The following is a 20,073-nucleotide window of genomic DNA, read 5'->3' on the forward strand; positions in this document are numbered from 1 at the left end:
CCACTCTAAATGTTATTTGGAATTAGATATTTGGGAAGAGATGACAAGAGATACATGCTAGATAATGTTATGGGTTGAATTGTGTCCCCCATAGTATATATTAAATCCTATCCCTTAGTACCTCAGAGTGAGATTTTCTTTGGAAATTGGGTCATTGCAGATATAATCAGTTAAGATGAGTCATACTGGAGTAGGACGAGCCCCTAATAATCCGTTATGACTAGTGTCCTTGTAGAAAGATGGCCATGTGAAGACCCAGAGAGAATGCCATATGAGGACAGGCAGACATTGGAATTATGCTGCCACAAGCCAGAGAATATTTGGAGCTACCAGAAACTAAAAGAGGTAGATTTCAGAGGCAGCAGGCATGGCTCTTCTGACACCTTAATTTTGGTCTTCAAACCTCCAGAACTGTGAGGCAATAAATTTTTGTTATTTGAAGCCACGGAGAGGATACTACTTTTTTAGGGCAGCCCTAGGAAACTAATGCAAATGAAGATAGAGTTTTTTTTTTTTTTTAAGATTTTATTTATTTGTTTGAGAGAGAGGGAATGAGAGAGAGAGCATGAGAGAGGGGAGGGTCAGAGGGAGAAGCAGACTCCCCGCTGAGCAGGGAGCCGGATGTGGGACTCGATCCCGGGACTCCAGGATCATGACCTGAGCTGAAGACAGTTGCTTAACCAACTGAGCCAACCAGGCACTCCAAAGATAGAGTTTCTTAATAAGTAATATAACCATGAATTCTTTGATGCTTTTCTCTTCACTAATATGCATGTATGTGTGAAAAATCTCAGCAGCATTGCTGGCTTATTAGCCCCTGGAAATAATATGTTTAACGGTTTGAACCTGGATCTATATTCAAAGCCCACTTTCCGTGGGTTTGAAGGACTCACCTAAGTGGGACCCTTCCTCTCAGAGCTGTTAGTCTTGTCAGCCCCTGTGCTTAGGCATCAGCAAGCCCAGGGGAAATAGAACAACGAAATAAGGGAGGGGTCATGAGAAGACCATGGCTCTTATAGCTTTTCTAATAGATTCATTTGGATATTAGAGAGAAGGTCATGTCTGAAGTGAGACATTTTGCTCAAACAAAGGACAGATAGTTGTTCCTGATGCAACTTGGCAGTTGTTCTTGTATATCTGTTCTTCCTGAAGAACTATATTGTGACTTAATGAGTTGGATTGGCTGGAGTACGCAAGTTATGTTTGCATCAGGCTTTTATTTTCTGGGCAAATACTTTTAGATATTTGATGGTTTCTTCAACTTATCTTGTGTTCAAATGGAGACATTGGTGTCATAACCAGAGTTCCTTATAGAATTTCCCAATTGCTCCAGGATATTATTTAACAGCAGAAAATCTGGCTTTCATTATATCCTCAAAATGTTTGAGGACTGACAAAACTTACTCATGTAACAAGCACTTACTGATATTTTCATAGGCCATTAATTTTGGTATATGTCATATTTTCTCTTAGCATGCTGTTTGATAGCATTTCTTCCAGTTTGTTCTCTCTCTTGTGATTTAAAGTTTATATTTAAAGGGATCTTTCATACTGTCTCTTTTAGACATTGGTATGTAATCTTTTAAGTACTTTCCCAGGATCCCCTTTTAAAATTAAACTTCATCTGTCTTCTCATAATATTCTCTCCTTTATTTAAACATATGCTTGCCCACTGATGATACTCATCAGTTTGCTTTTAGTAATTTACATTTGTCTACTACTTAGTTTTGTGGCAGATTTGGTATCTTTATCATCTTTGTATCCTCTGTAGTTCTATAGCACTTTGCATGGAACTTTATTGTACAGTGTAGAAGTTCTACATGTTAGTTGGAGTGGTGCTACTTTATAGATAATGGCTCACACTTAAGAGAGAATTATTTATTTGCTTTCAGATTGCTGTTCTAGGTCAGTGGGCAGGTTTATTTCATGTGGTGATTCAGGAACTCTGGCTCATTTTGTAGTCTCACCATCTGCTAGGGTCCCATCAATACCTTTATCCAGCTGATGAAAGAGAAATGGAGGAGGAAACAGTAGAAGGACCTCTAAGAGCCTTGGCCTGGAAATGACTACCTCACTTCTGCTCATATTCCATGTTGTGGGACTCAGTCATATGACCAACTAAGAGTAAGGGACAATGGAGAATGTCTAGGTGTACCCAGGGAGAGGAGGAAGTAGTTATTTTTTGATGAAGAGCTATCAATGTCTTCTATATTTGTTGAATTAAAATTTTATTTTATCAGACCAAAACCTAGTAGACTTAAGTAATGGAAAAATATTCCCTTGTATTTATGACAAGTCTACTCTTTCAGACACTGCTGTAAGCATTGGGTTATATCAGTCAATAAGAGAAAAAAATCCCACATACAAATGGCCAATAGACATATGAAAAAATGCTCAACATCACTTGGCATCAGAGAAATACAAATCAAAACCTCAGGTGAGATACCACCTCATACCAGTCAGAATGCCTAAAATTAACAAGTCAGGAAACAATAAATGTTAGCGAGGATTTGGAGAAAGGGGAGCCTTCTTACACCGTTGGTGGGAATACAAGCTGGTACTGCCACTCTGGAAAACAGTATGGAGGTTCCTCAAGAATTAAAAAATAGAGTTACCTTACAACCCAGCAATTGCACTACTAGGTATTTACCCCAGAGATACAAATGTATTGATCTGAAGGGGCATCTGCACCCCAATGTTTATTTTTAAAAATTTTTTTAGGACTTTTTATTTTCAAAACATTCTATAATGAATATATGGGTTTTTTGTTTGTTTTAAACATATAATGTGTTATTGGTTTCAGAGGTACAGGTTTGTGATTCATCAGCCTTATATAATACCTAGTATTCATTACGTCACATGCCCTCCTTAATGTCCATCACCCAGTTACCCCACCCCTCTACCATTTCCCCTCCAGCAACCTTCAGTTTGTTTCCTATGATTAAGGGTCTCTTATGGTTTGTCTCCCTCTCTGGTTTCATCTTGTTTTATTTTTTTCCTCTCTTCCCCTATGATCGTCTGTTTTGTTTCTTAGATTCCTCATATCATTGAGATCATATGATACTTGTCTTTCTCTGATTGACTTATTTTGCTTAGCATAATACCCTCTAGGTTCATTCACGTAATTGCAAATGGCAAGATTACATTTTTTGATGGCTGAGTAGTATTCCATTGTATATATGAACCACATCTTTTTTATCCATTCAATTGTCAATGGACATTTGGGCTCTTTCCATATTTTGGCTACTGTGGACATTGCTGCTATAAACTGGGGTGCAGGTGTCCCTTCGGATCACTACATTTGTATCTTTGGGATAAATACCCAGTAGTGTAATTGCTGGATCATAGGGTAGTTCTATTTTCAACTTTTTGAGGAACCTCCATACTGCTTTCCAGAGTGCCTGCATCAGTTTGCATTCCCACCAACAGTGTAAGAGGCTTCCCCTTTCTCTGCATCCTCGCCAACATCTGTCATTTCCTGACTTGTTAATTTTAGCCATTCTGACTGGTGCGAGGTGGTCTGTAATTCTTTTTGGTGGGGTCTTTAGAAAGAGTTTGGAAGTTTTCCTTCCATTTCTATTTTTTGAAACAGCTTTGGAAGAATAGGTATTATTTCTTCTTTAAATGTTTGGTAGTGCTTCCCTGGGAAGCCATCTGGCCCTGGCCTCTTGTTTATTGGGAGATTTTTGATTCCTGCTTTAATTTCCTTGCTGGTTATGGGTCTTTTCAGGTTTTCTATTTTTTCTTGTTTCAGTTTTGGTAGATTTATGTCTCTTGGAATGCATCCATTTCTTCCAGATTGCATAATTTGTTGGCATATAGTTGCTCATAATATGTTCTTAGAATTGTTTGTATTTCTTTGGTGTTGGTTGTGATCTCTCCTCTTTCATTCATGATTTTATTTGGGTCCTTTCTCTTTTCTTTTTGATAAGTCTGGCCAGGGGTTTATTAATCTTATTAATTCTTTCAAAGAACCAGTTCCTAGTTTCTTTGATCTGTTCTACTGTTCTGTTTTCTATTTCATTGATTTCTGTTCTTTATTATTTCTCTTCTTCTGCTGGGTTTAGGCTTTATTTACTGTTCTGTCTCCAGCTCCTTTAGGTGTAGGGTTAGGTTGTGTATTTGAGACCTTTCTTGTTTCATGAGAAAGGCTTGTTTTGCTATATACTTCCCTCTTAGGACTGCCTTTGCTGCATCCCAAAGATTTTGAACAGTTGTGTTTTCATTTTCATTAGTTTCCATGAATTTTTAAAATTCTTTAATTTCCTGGTTGACCCATTCATTCTTTAGTAGGATGCTCTTTAGCCTCTATGTATTTGAGTTATTTCCAAATTTCCTCTTGTGATTGAGTTCCAGTTTCAAAACCTTGTGGTTTGAAAATATGCAGGGAATGATCCCAATCTTTTGGTACCAGTTGAGCCCTGATTTGTGACCCAGTATGTGATCTGTTCTGGAGAAGGTTCCATGTGCACTTGAGAAGAATATATAGTCTGTTGCTTTAGGATGGAATGTTCTGAATACATCCGTGAAGTCCATCTGGTCCAGTGTGTCATTCAAAGCCCTTACTTCTTTGTTGATCTTCTGTTTAGATGATCTGTCCATTGCAGTGAGGGTTGGTGTTGAAGTCCCCTACTATTATTGTATTATTATTGATGTGTTTCTTTAATTTTGTTATTAATTGGCTTATATAATTAGCTGTTCCCATGTTAGAGGTATAAATATTTATAATTATTAGATCTTCTTGTTGGATAGACCCTTTAATTATTTAATTATTTTTATTTAATTATAGACCCTTCCTCATCTCTTATTACAGTCTTTGGTTTAAAATCTAATTTATCTGATATAAGGATTGACATCCAGCTTTCTTTTGATATCCATTAGCATGATAAATGGTTTTCCACCCCCTCACTTTAAATCTGGGGGTGTGTTGGGGTCTAAAATGAGTCTCTTGCAGACAGCATATCAATGGGTCTTGCTTTTTGATCCAATCTGATACCCTGTATCTTTTGATTGGGGCATTTAGCCCATTTATATTCAGAGTAACTATTAAAAGATATGAATTTATTGCTATTGTATTACTTGTAATGTCACTGTTTCTGTATATTGTCTCTGTTCCTTTCTGGTCTATGTTCCTTTTGGACTCTCTCTTTGCTTAAAGGATCCCTTTTAATATTTATTGTAGGGCTGGTTTAGTGATCACAAATTCTTTTAGTTTCTGTTTGTCCTGGAAAGGTTTTTATCACTCCTTCTATTTTGAATGACAGTCTAGCTGGATAAAGTATTTTTGGTTGCATATTTTTCTCATTAAGCATCCTGAATATATCATGCAAGTCCTTTCTGGCCTGCCAGGTCTCTGTGGATAGGTGTGCTGCCAATCTAATGTTTCTGCCTTTTCAGGTTACAGACCTCTTGTCCCCAGCTGCTTTCAGGATTTTCTCTTTGTCTCTGAGATTTGTAAATTGCACTATTATATGTCAGTCAGGGTGTTGACCTATTTTTATTGATTATGAGGGGGGTTCTCTGTGCCTCCTAGATTTTGATGCCTGTTTCCTTCCCCAAATTAGGGAAGTTCTCCACTATAATTTGCTCTAATATACCTTCTGCCCCTCTTTCTCTTTCCTCTTCTTCTTGGATCCCAATTATTCTAATATTGTTTTGCTTTATGGTATCACTTATTTCTTGAATTCTCCCCTCGTGATCCAGTAGTTGTTTATCTCTCTTTTTCTCAGCTTCTTTATTCTCCATCATTTGGTCTTCTATATCACTAATTCTCTTTTCTGCCTCATTTATCCTAGCAGTTAGAGCCTCCATTTCTGATTGCATATCATTAATAGCCATTTTGATTTTGACTTGGTTAGATTTTAGTTCTTTTATTTCTCCAGAAAGGGATTCTCTAGTGTCTTCTATGCTTTTTTCAAGCCAAGCTAGTATCTTTGTAATTTTTATTCTGAACTCTATTTCCGACATCTTACTTTTGTCCATATTGATTAGGTCGCTGTCAGTCAGAATTGCCTCTTATTCTCTTTTTTGAGGTGAGTTTTTCCATCTTGTCATTCTGCCCAGAGAAGAATAGATGAATGAGAGAACAAAATACTAAAATGGCAACAACAACCCCAGAGAAATATACACTAAACAAATCAGAAGAGACCCGAAACAGGAAAAAAAAGAAAAAAAAAGAATATAATAGACAGGTGAGCAGAATAGAGCAATACACTGGATTCTGTGTGTATTTTGGTCTGTTTTTTAGAAAACTAGATCCCAAAATTGTAAAGAAAGAAAAACTTATATATGTACAAAAATAAAATTAAATACAGTGAAAGGATAGAATGTAAATGTAAAAATGGAAATTAAAAGACAAGAAAAAACAAAGAGAAAAAAAAAACAAGAAGAAAAGAAAGGAAGGGATATAAACAGTTGAACAGAACAGAGCAATACATTATGTCCTGAGTGTATTGTGGTCAGTTTGTTAGAAGAAACTACATCTCAAAATTGTAAAGAAAGAAAAGCTTATATATACAAAAATAAAATTAAATACACTGAATGGATAGAATTTAATTGTAAGATGAAAATTAAAAAAGACTTTAACAAAACAAAACAAAACAAAAAACAAAAAAAAGGAAGAGGAAGAATAAAGAAAAAAAAAAGGAGAATATGATCAGTCTGGTGAATAGAAGAGAGCCATACACTAGATTTTGGGTGTATTTTGGTCTGTTAGAAGAAATTGCATACCAAAATTGTAAAGAAAGAAAAACATATATACACACAAAAAAAGATTAAATACAATGAAAGGATAGAATGTAAATGAAAATTGAAAAAGATTTTTAAAAAGATTTGATAAAATAAGTTGAAAAATGAAAGAAAAAAATTAAAAAAAAATTAAAGTTGAGGGGTGCCTGGGTTTTTCAGTCAGTGAAGCAGCTGCCTTCTGCTCAGGTCATGATTCTGGGGTCCTGGGATCTAGCCCCATGTCAGGATCCCTGCTCAGTGGGTAGGCTGCTTCTCCCTCTGCCCTTCATGTGCTCTCTCTCTCGTTCTCTTTCTCTCTCTCAAATAAATAAATCTTAAAAAAAATTTAAAGTTGAGAGACTAAAAGAGACTAAAGAATCATGGGAAAAAGGCCATGAGTTCTATGTGCTGTATTCCCCTAGTGCTTGAATTTTGCAGTTCTCCTTGATCAGTAAACTTGGTCTTGGCTGGATGTTCTTGCTGATCTTCTGGGGGAAGGGCCTGTTGTGTTGATTCTCAAATGTCTTTGGCCCAGGTGGAATTGCAAAGCCCTTGCCATTGGCCAGGCTAAGTAATCTGCTCTGGATCACTCTCTGTGGGTTTTTTACCTTGAAGGCTTTCCATGCAGCTTTAGAGGATGAGATTGAAAATGGTGACCTCTCACTCTCCTGTCCCAGAGCTGAAAGCTTGGGGCCCCACTCCTCAGTGCACCCTGAGAGAAAAGCAGTCAATCACTCCTGTCTCCCTGGGCTCTGGATGCGCTCCGTGCTCACCTGGCCTGTGATCGAGCGTTTTTATCTCAGGCACACGACCCTGTTTTGAGTCTCCAAAACTTGTAGACTCCTGTGGCATGCTCTTCCCTTGCTGCTTCTCCCAGGGGTGGAAGGAGGGTCTCCCTGGTTCTGCTGCTTGTTGGGCCCCTGCTCAGAGTGCAGTTGCCTGTCTGTGCCATGGTTGAGGTTATGGCAACTCTGAGCTGAGAGCCCACTCCTGGGCTCACTGTTTGCAGCCAGCCTCCCTGCTCCGATGCCTAGGAGCTCTGCTGCACTCAGGCACCCTCGGTCTTCCTGTAACCCTGAGGATCTTGAGACTACACTGTCCCAGCAAGGGTTCCACCCCTGCTTAGCCACCTGCGCGACGTCCCACACCCAAGCTGACTTCTAAAATTTCCGATTTTGTGCTTTGCTGCTCTATCACTTGCTGGTAGCTGACTTACCAAGGCTCCCTACCCCCGTGGCCTCTCTTCCCATAAATCTCCTAGGAGTCACTTCTCTGCATGTCCTACCTTGCAGAAAGCGGTAGCTTTTCTATTGGTAGAGTTGCAGCTATTCTTTTCTTAGATCTCCAGTTGAGTTTGCAGGTGTTTAGAATGATTTGATAGCTATCTTGCTGATTTCCTGGGACCAGATGAAATTAAGGTCTCCCACTCCTCCACCATCTTGGACCAATCCCCCTGCACCCCAGAGTTTATAGCCACAATGTCCACAATAGCCAAACTATGGAAAGAGCCCAGATGTCCATTGATAGATGAATGGATAAAGAGGAGGTGGTGTATGGAATATTACTCAGCCATCAAAAATGAAATCTTGCCATTTGTAAAAATGTGGATGGAACTAGAGGGTATTATGCTAAGCGAAATAAGTCATTCAGAGAAAGACAAATACCATATGATCTCACTGATATGAGGAATTTGAGAAACAGGACAGAAGATCATAGGGGAAGGGAGGGAAAAATAAAACAAGATGAAACCAGAGAGGGAGACAAACCATAAAAGACTCTTAATCTCAGGAAACAAACTGAGGGTTGCTGGAGTGGAGGGGGGTGGGAGGGTTGGGATGGCTGGGTGATGGACATTGGGGAGGGTATGTGCTATGGTAAGTGCTGTGAATTGTGTAAGACTGATGAATCACAGACCTGTACCCCTGAAACAAATAATACATTATATGTTAATAAAAAAAATAAAACTTTTTGCATGTGTATTCAATGTATTTCCTTTCCTGTTTTTGTCTACTTGATCTGATGATTTCTAAGATGTCTTAAACACGTCCCATAACTGTGGATTGGTCAATTTCTCATTTTATTTATATAATTTTTTTGTATTTATGTTGTTAGGTGTTTAGAAGTTCATGCTATTATATTTTTAGATGGATTATTATTTTATCATTATAAAATATCCCTTTTTCTATTAAATGAATTTAACTTTGAGTTCTCTTTTCTCAAAACAGTTTCTTTTTTTTTTTTTTTAAAGATTTTATTTATTTGACAGAGAGAGACACAGTGAGAAAGGGAACACAAACAGGGTGAGTGGGAGAGGGAGAAGTAGGCCCCCTGCTGAGCAGGGAGCCCGATGCGGGGCTTGATCCCAGGACCCTGGGATCATGACCTGAGCTGAAGGCAGATGCTTAACAACTGAGCCACCCAGGCACCCCAAAACAATTTCTTTTTAAGTGAAGGAAAAACACTTTATTTTTTCCAGCTTTATTGAGACATAATATAACCACTGTATAAGGTGCACCATGTGTTGATTTGATACATTTATATACGCAGTATGATTGCCACTGTAGTGTTAGCTAATACTTCCATCACTTCATATAATTACTTTTTTGTGGTGAGAACATTTAAGATTACTCTTTTAGCAACTTTCAATATAAAATACAGTATTATTAACTATAATTACAATGCTGTGCATTAGATCCCCAGAACTTACTTATCTTTTAACTGGAAGTTTGTACTCTGACCAACATCTCCGCGTTTCCCCCAGCCTGTGGTAATCACTGTTCTGTTTTTTCTGTGTTCAGCTTTTTTTTTTTTTTAAGATTTCATTTATTTGTCAGAGAGAGAGAGAGCGAGCGAGCAGTTGGCAGGGGGAGAAGCAGACTCCTTGCTGAGCAAAGAGCCTGATGTGGAGCTCAATCCCAGGACCCTGGGATCATGACCTGAGGCGAAGGCAGACGCTTAACCGACTGAGCCAACCAGGTGTCCCTGTTCAGTGTTTTCTATTGCATAATAAGTGATATATAGTATTTGTCTTTCTCTGTTCTCAAAATTCTTTTAGTCACTCTTGTAGCCTAACATAGAATTTTCTGTTCCTTTATTTTCAGCCTTTCAGTGTCACTTTGTTTAGGATTGTGAATCTTGGAAAGAACACATAAATGGATAAAATTTTTATTAATATTTTTGAGGACTATGAAAATCTCTTTTTTAAGTAGGGAAATGGACTACATTTATATTGGTTGTGATCAGTTATCTCTGACTTACACTTAACCTTTTTTACGTTTCATATTTACCTTAATTTTTAAAAACATTAATTTGGTTGTATTGGTTATAATCTCTTGGTTTATTCTTTTTCCTCCAAGAACTTTTAAAATTACACATTATATTTATAGCTTTAGCTAATTAACCTTACATTTTTAATAAACATGTTTAAGTGTACATTTTCTATTAAATCCTGGAGTTTATCACCAGCTATATTTTCCATATGGATGGGCAAGATTTCCTTTTTGGATCCTCACTTGATCTTTCCTTCAGTGCCAAATTCTGTTTTGATGGAAATTGAGGTTTTATTTCTAGATTGTTAGGAATTATTCTTAAACATCAGTAATCATTTAAAATTAACTTACATTTAACTCTTTCTCTTGGTCACGCATGTTTCTGGCATCCTTATATCTTTCTATTTTCCTTTTAGATGGAGAAAATCCTCAAGTAATTTTTCAGGAAGAACCTAGGTATTAAATTTTAGAGGTTTCATCTGTGCATTGAACATAGATTTCATCTTATGTTCCTGGTTTACAAGCAACATAAGTTATTATTGTTTCTCTTAGTCTGTTTGGGCTGCTGTAACAAAATCTATAGCCTGAGTGACTTATAAACAAGAGAAGTTTATTTCTTAGAGTTGTGGAGGTTGGGGAGTACAAGATCAAGGCACTGGCAGATTTGGTTACTGGTGAGGGCCTGCTTCCTGGTTCATAGACGGTTGTTTTCTCGCTGTGTCCCCACAAGGTGGAAGGGGTGAAGGAACTCTTAGGAGTCTCTTTTGTGAGGGCATGAATCCCATGGCTAATCACCTCTCCAAAGGCCTCACTTCCTAATACCATCATTTTGGGGTTGGGATTTCAACAAAGGAATTGTGGGGGGACACAAATATTCAGTTTATAACATTATCATTATTATTGGTAAAATAATTCAGTTCTAACAGGAATGGTGGCATAAACTTAACACAAAATTGTGTTTCTCTTGTACTTTTCTCAGACATTATGCCTCTTTTTTTTTTTTAAAGATTCTATTTATTTATTTTAGAGAGTGAGAGAGAGTGAGAGAGCACGAGAGGGGGGAGGGTCAGAGGGAGAAGCAGACTCCCTGCTGAGCAGGGAGCCTGATGTGGGACTCGATCCCGGGATTCTGGGATCATGACCTGAGCCAAAGGCAGTTGCTTAACCAACTGAGTCACCCAGATGCCCTATGCCTCTTTTTTTGATGAAGATTGGGGATGACTTCTGACCCTTTAAGTTCTTTATGTAGGTGTTTGCTGAGATCCTCATCATCTTTGGTTTTTAATCACCAAGTCATGCAAATAGTCACTAGGTCCTCCTTTCCCCTCCTTCCATCTGACCCTATTTGACAGCTAAATATTAGGTCTAAGAATATGAAAGCTGCATTCAGAGATATCATACTTTTTTCCTCTTGTTCAGTGGCGAAATGGTACATATACAACACATATGAATATGTGTATATATACATATTGAATATGTATGATGTATGCATATATACTCAATATTTATAGGAATAATTATATATACCTATATATATCTATATACACCTGTACATATTTAATCTGTGTGTATATATATATATATCCCAAATAATGATTTAATATTTACAAGTAAGTTTAAAGGCAAAGTCTTTGAGCTTATGAGTATTTACTGAGAAACAGGTCATAAGAGCCAGTAGGCTCGAGACCAGGCAGGGGGTTCTCATTGCTTCCAGTTGTTTGAAAGCAAGCACAAGGAATATCTTATTTTATTTTATATTTTTATTTTTTTCAAAGATTTTATTTATTGGGGGGAGCATGAGCGGGGAGGGGGCAGAAGGAGAGGGAGAAGCAGACTCCCTGCTGAGCAGGGGGCCAACATGGGGCTTGATCCCAGGACCCCAAGATCATGATCTGAGCCAAAGACAGATGCTTAACTGACTGAGCCACTTAGGTGCCCCTAAATATCTATTTTAGTTGTCATAAAAGATCCTTTCTGTTTGTCCTAGAATAATTATAAAAGAATAGCTTAAATAGTAATTCCTATGAGGCATGATTATTAGAATTGTAGAAGAAGTATGTACTACTCATTGAAGTATATGAGATACAAAAGAATATTTGAATCCTTTTAATGCCAGGAAATATGATTATGACAGTGTATACATTTTTGTAGTGGAAGTAATACTACTGAATTAACTGGCTATAGTTAAAAAATTTTGTTTTATAAATTTGATACTTTGTGTTTTATAAAAATGCTATATTAATGGAAAATGAATATATAGCTAAATCACATTAGATTTAACAAATATCTATCATCATATTTAAGTGCAATTACAAACTTAAGAATGAAACGTAAATGGTTTGTGTGAATTTTCTGAAGGTTGGCTGGTCGAAATATCTCTTTAGATTACTTATTTTTTTTTTAAAGATTTTATTTATTTTTGACAGAGAGAGAGTGTGTACAAGCAGGGGAAGAAGCAGGCAGAGGGAGAGGAGAAGCAGGCTCTCCGACGAGCAGGGAGCCTGATGCGGGGCTTGATCCCAGGACTCTGGGATCACGACCTGAGCCGAAGGCAAACGCTTAACCATCTGAGCCACCCAGGCGCCCCTCTTTGGATTATTTTTAAAAGTTAGAATGATTAAAAGATTTCCCATTGAATTAAGAGCCTTAGAAGTATACATTGCTATCATTGGAAAGGATTTAGGAGGCAAGATCTCACCTCTCTCTCTGGGATAATAGCACCTGCAGCGGCTCTAGTTGTTTTACAGAAAAGTCACCATTTATCAGACTCTTACTCCCCAGTGAGTCTGTTCTGTCAGCAGATAACTTCACTTAATCATGATGAGTTATAAATGAGACTGCTGTTAGGATCTTCACAGTACAAAGAGGAAAAACTTTAATTGCCTTATCCAAAGCCATAAATCTATGAAGTGAGTAAGTATTTGAATCCAGGACTATCCAACTCTAAATTTCATGGTTTAATTCAAATATCATGGTAAATCAAGAAAATAAGTTTTTGTTCAGAAGTTTGCACAATCCAAAGAAGAACGTCTGTTATAAAAAATATTTTTTCTCAGATGTTCTTGGTTTTACTGTTTATAAGACCTTAGGTGGGGCAAGATTTTTTCTGCCCCATGGAGATCAAGGATTTTACTCTTCTTTTTTCTCCTCATTTGGAGTTATTCTTAGTCAAGTGCAGATAACCATTATATTCTGGAAGGTAGCGACCATCTCCATATACAATGAGTTATATTAGAAGTAATGTTGAGTTAGATAGTAAAGGTCACTAATGTACAGCTGTTTGCCAGGAGAAGGTTATGGAGAGAAATCAAGAGATGGTAAATTAAGTTTGATGTGGATTTCACTAATATTAGTGTTATGAAACCTCATGAATATTTTTTTGTTATACTATTAAATAACTACTTTGAAGATTCAAAAAATAACATTAATGACCATATTTTTTTCTAAAAGAGCATTTAGAAATGATGTTCTAATCAACAAATTTTCACATTAATTGCTAGAAATGCAATGTTTAAGAACATAATCTTGAGTTTGTATTCAAAAGTCTTCATTTGTGAATTCCCAAGTACCTACCCTTGAAGGAATCCTCCCTGCAGATCTGTTAAAACCACCTGGAAGTTGAATTTTTTCTTTTTCTTTTAAATTGAAGTGTAGTTGACATACAGTGTTATATTAGCTGCAGGTGTACAGCTTAGTGATTCCACACGTCTTTACCTTATGGTATGCTCACCACAAGTGTACCTACCATTTGTCACCACACAATGCTATTACAGAACCATTGATTATATTCCCTATGCTGTACCTTTTATCCCCATGACTTATTCATTCCATAACCTGTCAGTTGAATTCTTGTCAGCTAGTATGTCTAGGTGTTTTGACCAAGGTGTTATATTATGTCAAGGTATTATAACCAAGATGCAGTTTAAAATCTGATGTGGCAGTAGGTGGTAACTTACTATGCATATTTTCCTGTGTAAGTTTTGTGCCCTGCATGGAAATATCTACATCAACTATTTTTGGGCCACAGAGGAATCTATTGCTAATCAATAAAAAAGGATAGCTAAAAATTCCTATGCATAGAAACTAAATCACATATTAGTAAATAAATTTCAGGCTGTAAAGGAATTAAAGGAAATTACAAAATATTGATAGCTGAATGGCAGTGAAACAGAAGAGATACTGGTTGTTGTTTGCTTAGTACTGATAGCTGATGTAATAGAAGCAAAGATTATTATAGAGGAATCGGACATAGGAGTGGAAAGCATGGTGATTATAGAAAGTTAAAAAATGATGAAGGCGGAGGCAGCAGGTGCACTAATTGCAATCCTACATGTAGTAGGAGTCTCAAATAAGGTTGTGGCATCTGATGTGGTTCCTGTAGAAGAGTTCAGATTGACAGCAATTGTGCTGATAGTCTCAGCAGCTCTGAAGGTACTTCCCACCTGACTGGTAGTGGATGTGGAGGTGGATGTGATCGTGGCAGTGGGGTGGAGGCAGTTATGATGGGTTGGGAAGCAGTGATGGAAAATGAATTTTTGTTGATGGAATTTGATATGTTGGCAGCAGATGTAGCCTTAGCGACAATTGATGAGGTAGTATGGATAGAGGATGCTGGATGTTGAAGTGTTGGTGAAGGGTATCCTGGTCGATTCAGAAACATTTGAAGTTCTGGTGGTGGTGACAAATTTTATGGTCATAATAGGGTTTGTGGATAAAGTGACAGATTTGGTGGTATCAGCCACTGGATTGATGATGGTAGTGAAATTGATGGCAGCACCACATATTCTTGTTAGTGGGTGTTGATAGGAGTGTAGTGGTGGTCATTTCAGTGGTGATGGCCTTAGGTATAGTGATAGTGGACAACTTGGTAGGAAGTGTCACTGTTTTGTTAATAGAGGATTTGTCACCAATTTCGTAGTGGTGAAAAACGTAAGTTTAGAAGTTGTTAGATTTAATGGTAATTTCCTGGGTTGAAGTGGATAAGTGGATGGGGCACTAATGGATGAAAATAGTGATGTGAGCAAGGTCTAGGTTTAATTGATTGCTTTTGGGGATATTTCTGGTGAGGTTTGGGTTTTTTTACTGGGTCAACTTTGATGATATTTTTGTGTGCCAGGTCGTTGAATAGGTTTACATGCACAAATATACAGTGGAACAGAATGTTGTTGTTTTTTTTTTGTTTTTGTTTTTGTTTTTTGTCCAGCAGGATGCCAAAGTGAAGATCCCTTTGGCTGAGGTTTTGGCTGCCCAGAATAGGAATGCTGAGAGCATAGTGGGAGAGGTCTGTGATTATGTTTTGATGGGTTGCTTTTCTGTTGAGCCCATGTATTTGGGCTTCAGTTTTGAGCATCCAGGTTGTTTGTGTTTAGTCAAATTGACCTATTTTCTTTGACTAGTTCATTTTTTGACAGTTTTTGTATGACTGTGTTTTTACTTTATGATATCTTTTAAATAATTTTTTTTAAGTAGGCTCCACACCCAGCTTGAAGCCCAGTGCGGGGCCTGAGCTCATGACTCTGAGATGGATACCTGAGCTGAGATCAAGAGTGGGACACTCAACCAACTGAGCCACCCAGGTGCCCCTACTTTATGAGTTTTTGAATGAAATTTGGCCACAGGTTTTCTATTGACCTAATGCTTGTGGCTTGATTTGGTTTGGTCCATTTCTTTTACCAGTTTAAGTTGAATGTGGTTTGGATTGCTTGCAGTTTTGTTGAACACTGAGTTCTTAGTCAGATTTTGGATGGCCTGATTGTTTTAGTTTGGCATTATTTAAGCTTCTTTGGTTAGCTTGCTGTGAAACTTGAGATTTTATTTGGTCGGATCTTTTCTTTTTGGCTGTGACTTTGTGAAGTTTTGATTGGCCTGATGCTTTTGGTTGACCTAATGCTTGCAGTTTAATTTGGTGTTGACCATTTCTTTTTACCAGAAGAAGGAATTTGGGGTTGATTTAGGTTTTATAGAATGTTGTTCCTAGGGTAAGAGTTAGATTTCTTTCCTAAAATTTTAGCAGATTTAATTGCCTGAGATTTGGAAGTGCTAGACCTTGATTTATCTCGTAAATTCGTGTAGTTTTAGGGTTTGTGAAAACTTTGTGGATCGGGTAAATTTGACCATATTTTTTTTTTTTGTCATTTTTGAAGAAAATGTTTTAAAATTGTTTTGGGATTCTCCAGAACTTTGTTTGTTGGATGGGCTAGGATGAAATAGAATCTGATGAATTTGAGCTGAGGAAAGGGAAATGCTGACAGGGAGCTGTTACTCCACAGAGAAGAGTGCCTGTTGTCTGGGCTTTATCCTCTTCTGTCTTTCCTGTGACCTGCTAGCCTGAAGAAAAGAACGGGGGAAATGTATTAGAGATGTATAACACTGTTTCTTTTTAAAGACATGTATAACATTCTTATTTAACATTTTACTACCTGCAAAAATGTTAATGAGCTTGTATGACTCCTGACTTGTTGGAACCTGTGTAGGAAGAAATAAAATAGACTAGAGGTTAAAAGCACAGTCCCCGGAAACAAACTACCTGTCTCTGAACTTCAGTTGGGTCATTTACTACCTTTGTGGCTTTGGGCAAGTAACTTAATATCTCCGCTTGGTGTCTCATTTTCTCAATTTACAGAGGGTTTTTTTTTTTTTTTAAAGTGAAAGTGTCCTTTTTGATATCTGGAAATGGCTGTTTAAGGCAAACTTCTGGACAGAAGGGAGTTCAGTTGATTTAGACGTCCTTATAGCATAATTATTTGAAAAAAGGATGTTTAGATGCTGGGGGCAGTGGAATGAAGGTATTATAGCGGAATCCTTAGATGCTGACTTTGCAGGATGTCTCTAAGCATGTTACAAATATGCCACATTTTTATAATAGAGAGCAATTAAGACTCATTCAAAATCAAGAACTTGACTCTCTTTTCACCCTGTGATTAGCTAAATGCTTCAGTTATGGTATAATTTGAAAGACAGAAAGGTTATAGTTGATAAAGAAGAATTAATGAATGAAAAAAGTAAGTCAGTTTTAAATTATTTAGCTATGCCAGGATGGAAGACACAATTTTGTCATATTTTGGGTGGCTGTTTTTTTTTTTTTTTTAAGATTTTATTTATTTATTTGACAGAGATGCAGCAAGAGAAGGAACACAAACAGGGGGAGTGGGAGACTCTCTGGGGGAAGCAGACTCCCTGCTAAGCAGGGAGCCCGATGCAGGACTCAATCCCAGCACCCTGGGACCATGACCTGAGCCAAAGGCAGACCCTTAATGACTGAGCCACCCAGGCGCCCCAGGGGTGGCTGTTTCTTATACCTGGCTGCATTCTGTCCACCAGACTTACAGTCTTAGAGTGGTTTTCAACTCCTTTCTTCGAGTGGTTTTCAACTCCCCTCTTTTCTTCCCCCACAATTTCCATTCATTACATAATTGTGCGTCACTATTATTCTTTGAGTCTCTTGTGATTTTTATGCCCTAGTGTTCCTAGCATACCTAGGCACATAAACTCATGTATTGGTTGAAGACCAATGATCTCCTTTAAAAATTACTGATTTCTTTTTTTTTTGAGGAGGTCTGTTATTTTATTCATTGTTTTCACAACTACTAACAAATTCCTTATCAAACAAATCAATGTTTGTAGTCCTTTCTATTATTTGGTTTCAAATTCAGTCTTTTAAAAGTATTCTTTTATTAACTCCCATATTGCTATAAGAAGCTGTTGTCTTCTCATTATCTTGTCTTCTCATTATCTTAACCTTGTTTTTCTTGTTCTCTGTCATATCCCCAATACCTTCCATACTCTCTGGTATATAGATGATGTTAAATAAATGTTTCTTGAATCAAAGAACAAAAATAAATGAATGAAGGTTGTTAGAAGGATTAAATGAGATAATTAGATAAAACACTTAGGACAGTGCTCAGCACATACTAGGTCCTCTGTAAGTATTTGCAGTTGTGATTGAATATAAATCTAAAGTTTAAATTGTTCTCAGCATTCCCTCAACTTGTCTGCTTTCTTTATACCACAAACATTTTGAAAAATGTTTTCTAATTGCATCATGTGTTTATAGGCTGATTTATGTTCTAGTCTGTAAATGTCCTGAGGAATATGATTATTTACTTAATTTATTTCTGTTCACTTTGTTTAATAAAGGGTTCTATACACACTAGGTTCTTTTTTTTTTTTTAAAGATTTTATTTATTTATTTGAGAGAGAGAATGAGAGAGAGCACATGAGAGGGGGGAGGGTCAGAGGGAGAAGCAGACTCCCTGCTGAGCAGGGAGCCTGATGCGGGACTCGATCCAGGGACTCCAGGATCATGACCTGAGCTGAAGGCAGTCGCTTAACCAACTGAGCCACCCAGGCGCCCCACACACTAGGTTCTTAATAGCTTTCTTAAGTGAGTATCACTGAATCTGTGAGGTGCAAGATTACAGTTAGATTTACTTACATGTCATCGTCCGGTTTTATATGGTTGATATTCCTGAATCTGTGTGTCCAAACATTTTGTTAAGTAAACACTAGGTCTGTGTCACAAGCCATTAGAAATTGGATTGTGTATGGAACTTCTCTCACAGCTTTTCTTTTTCTGTCTTTCCTCTTCCTTCTCCTTTCCTTCCTTCAGCAGTTATGTATTGGTTGTCCATTATGTATCATATTATCCTAGATGGTGAGGATAAAAGTGAAACAAGAAATAATGCTTCTTGCAATGATTTGAGACATTCCATAATCCATGTGTACTATTGCTCGAAGAATAGGAATTTACATAATGGCATATGGAGGTTACAAGATGTTTTTAGTAAAGAAACCTATTAAACCATGTTTAACTTAGCAGTTCTGAAATTTTTCTGATCAGAGACACCTCTTTTTATGTTAACAACTATTGGCTACTATAGAACTGGAACTAGTATTCCGTATCAATCACTTTGGGAAAATCCATGTGAAAATTATTTTGGAATATTAAATCTGTATTACTAATGGATCTTGTGTGTATGTATAATGTATACATGTATATTTAATATACATATAATGTATATTCACAGATTTTTAATGTAGGATGTGAAGTATGCAATATCTCCATTTGTGCATATTAGAACTAATAAGTGTAAAGGGATATTGAGATTGGCATCTTGAATGTAATAATTTGCTTAAATGTCTGTAAAAACTTTCATTGTGAATAAAATTATTACCTTTATATAATTCTAAAACTTGACAGCAGGTTTCAGTAAAATAGAAAATGGGCGGAAGACATGAACAGACATTTTTCTAAGGAAGACACCCAGATGGCTAACCGACACATGAAAAGATGCTCAACATACTCATCATCAGGGAAATGCAAATAAAACCACAATGAGATATCACCTCACACCTGTCAGAATGGCTAAAATCAACAACACATGAAAAACAACGTGTTGGTGAGGATGTGGAGAAAGGAGAACCCTCTTACACTGTTGGTAGGAATGCAAACTGGTGCAGCCACTCTGGAAAACAGTATGGAGGTTCCTCAGAAAGTTAAAAGTAGAACTACCTTCCAATCCAGCAATTGCACTACTAGGTATTTGTCCAAAGAATAAAAAAACACGAATTTAGAGAGAGACATGCACCCTGATGTTTATAGCAGCATTATCTACAATAGCCAAACTATGGAAATAGCCTAAGTGTCTGTCAACTGATGAGTGGATAAAGAAGTGGTGTGTGCTCTGGAAAACAGTATGGAGGTTCCTCCGTAAGTTGAAAATAGAGCTACCCTACGATCCAGCAATTGCACTACTGGGTATTTACCCCAAAGATACAAATGTAGTGATCCAAAGGGGTATGTGCACCCCAATGTTTATAGCAGCAATGTCCACAATAGCCAAATTGTGGAAAGAGCCAAGATGTCCATTAACAGATGAATGGATAAAGAAGATGTGGTATATAAATACAATGGAATATTATGCAGCCATCAAAAGTAATGAAATCTTGCCATTTGCAACGACATGGATGGAACTAGAGGGTATTATGCTAAGCGAAGTCAATCAGAGAAAGACAAGTATTGTATGATCTCACTGATATGAGGAATTCTTAATCTCAGGAAACAAACTGAGGTTTGCTG

The 20,073-nt window shown here is 37.2% G+C and overlaps 1 protein-coding gene across 1 annotated transcript in view; it reads right to left on the reverse strand.

Moving 5' to 3' along the window:
• LOC145720381 (uncharacterized) overlaps positions 1-20,073 on the reverse strand; it is a gene marked incomplete at its 5' end in the record, with an annotated part of 59,777 nt that overhangs the window by 17,182 nt on the left and 22,522 nt on the right. The gene's annotated exons all lie outside the window — the stretch shown is intronic.

This window comes from Leptonychotes weddellii, chromosome 2 (genome assembly GCF_054177405.1).
Source record: "Leptonychotes weddellii isolate Sample4059 chromosome 2, ASM5417740v2, whole genome shotgun sequence".
Lineage (NCBI taxonomy): Eukaryota > Metazoa > Chordata > Mammalia > Carnivora > Phocidae > Leptonychotes > Leptonychotes weddellii.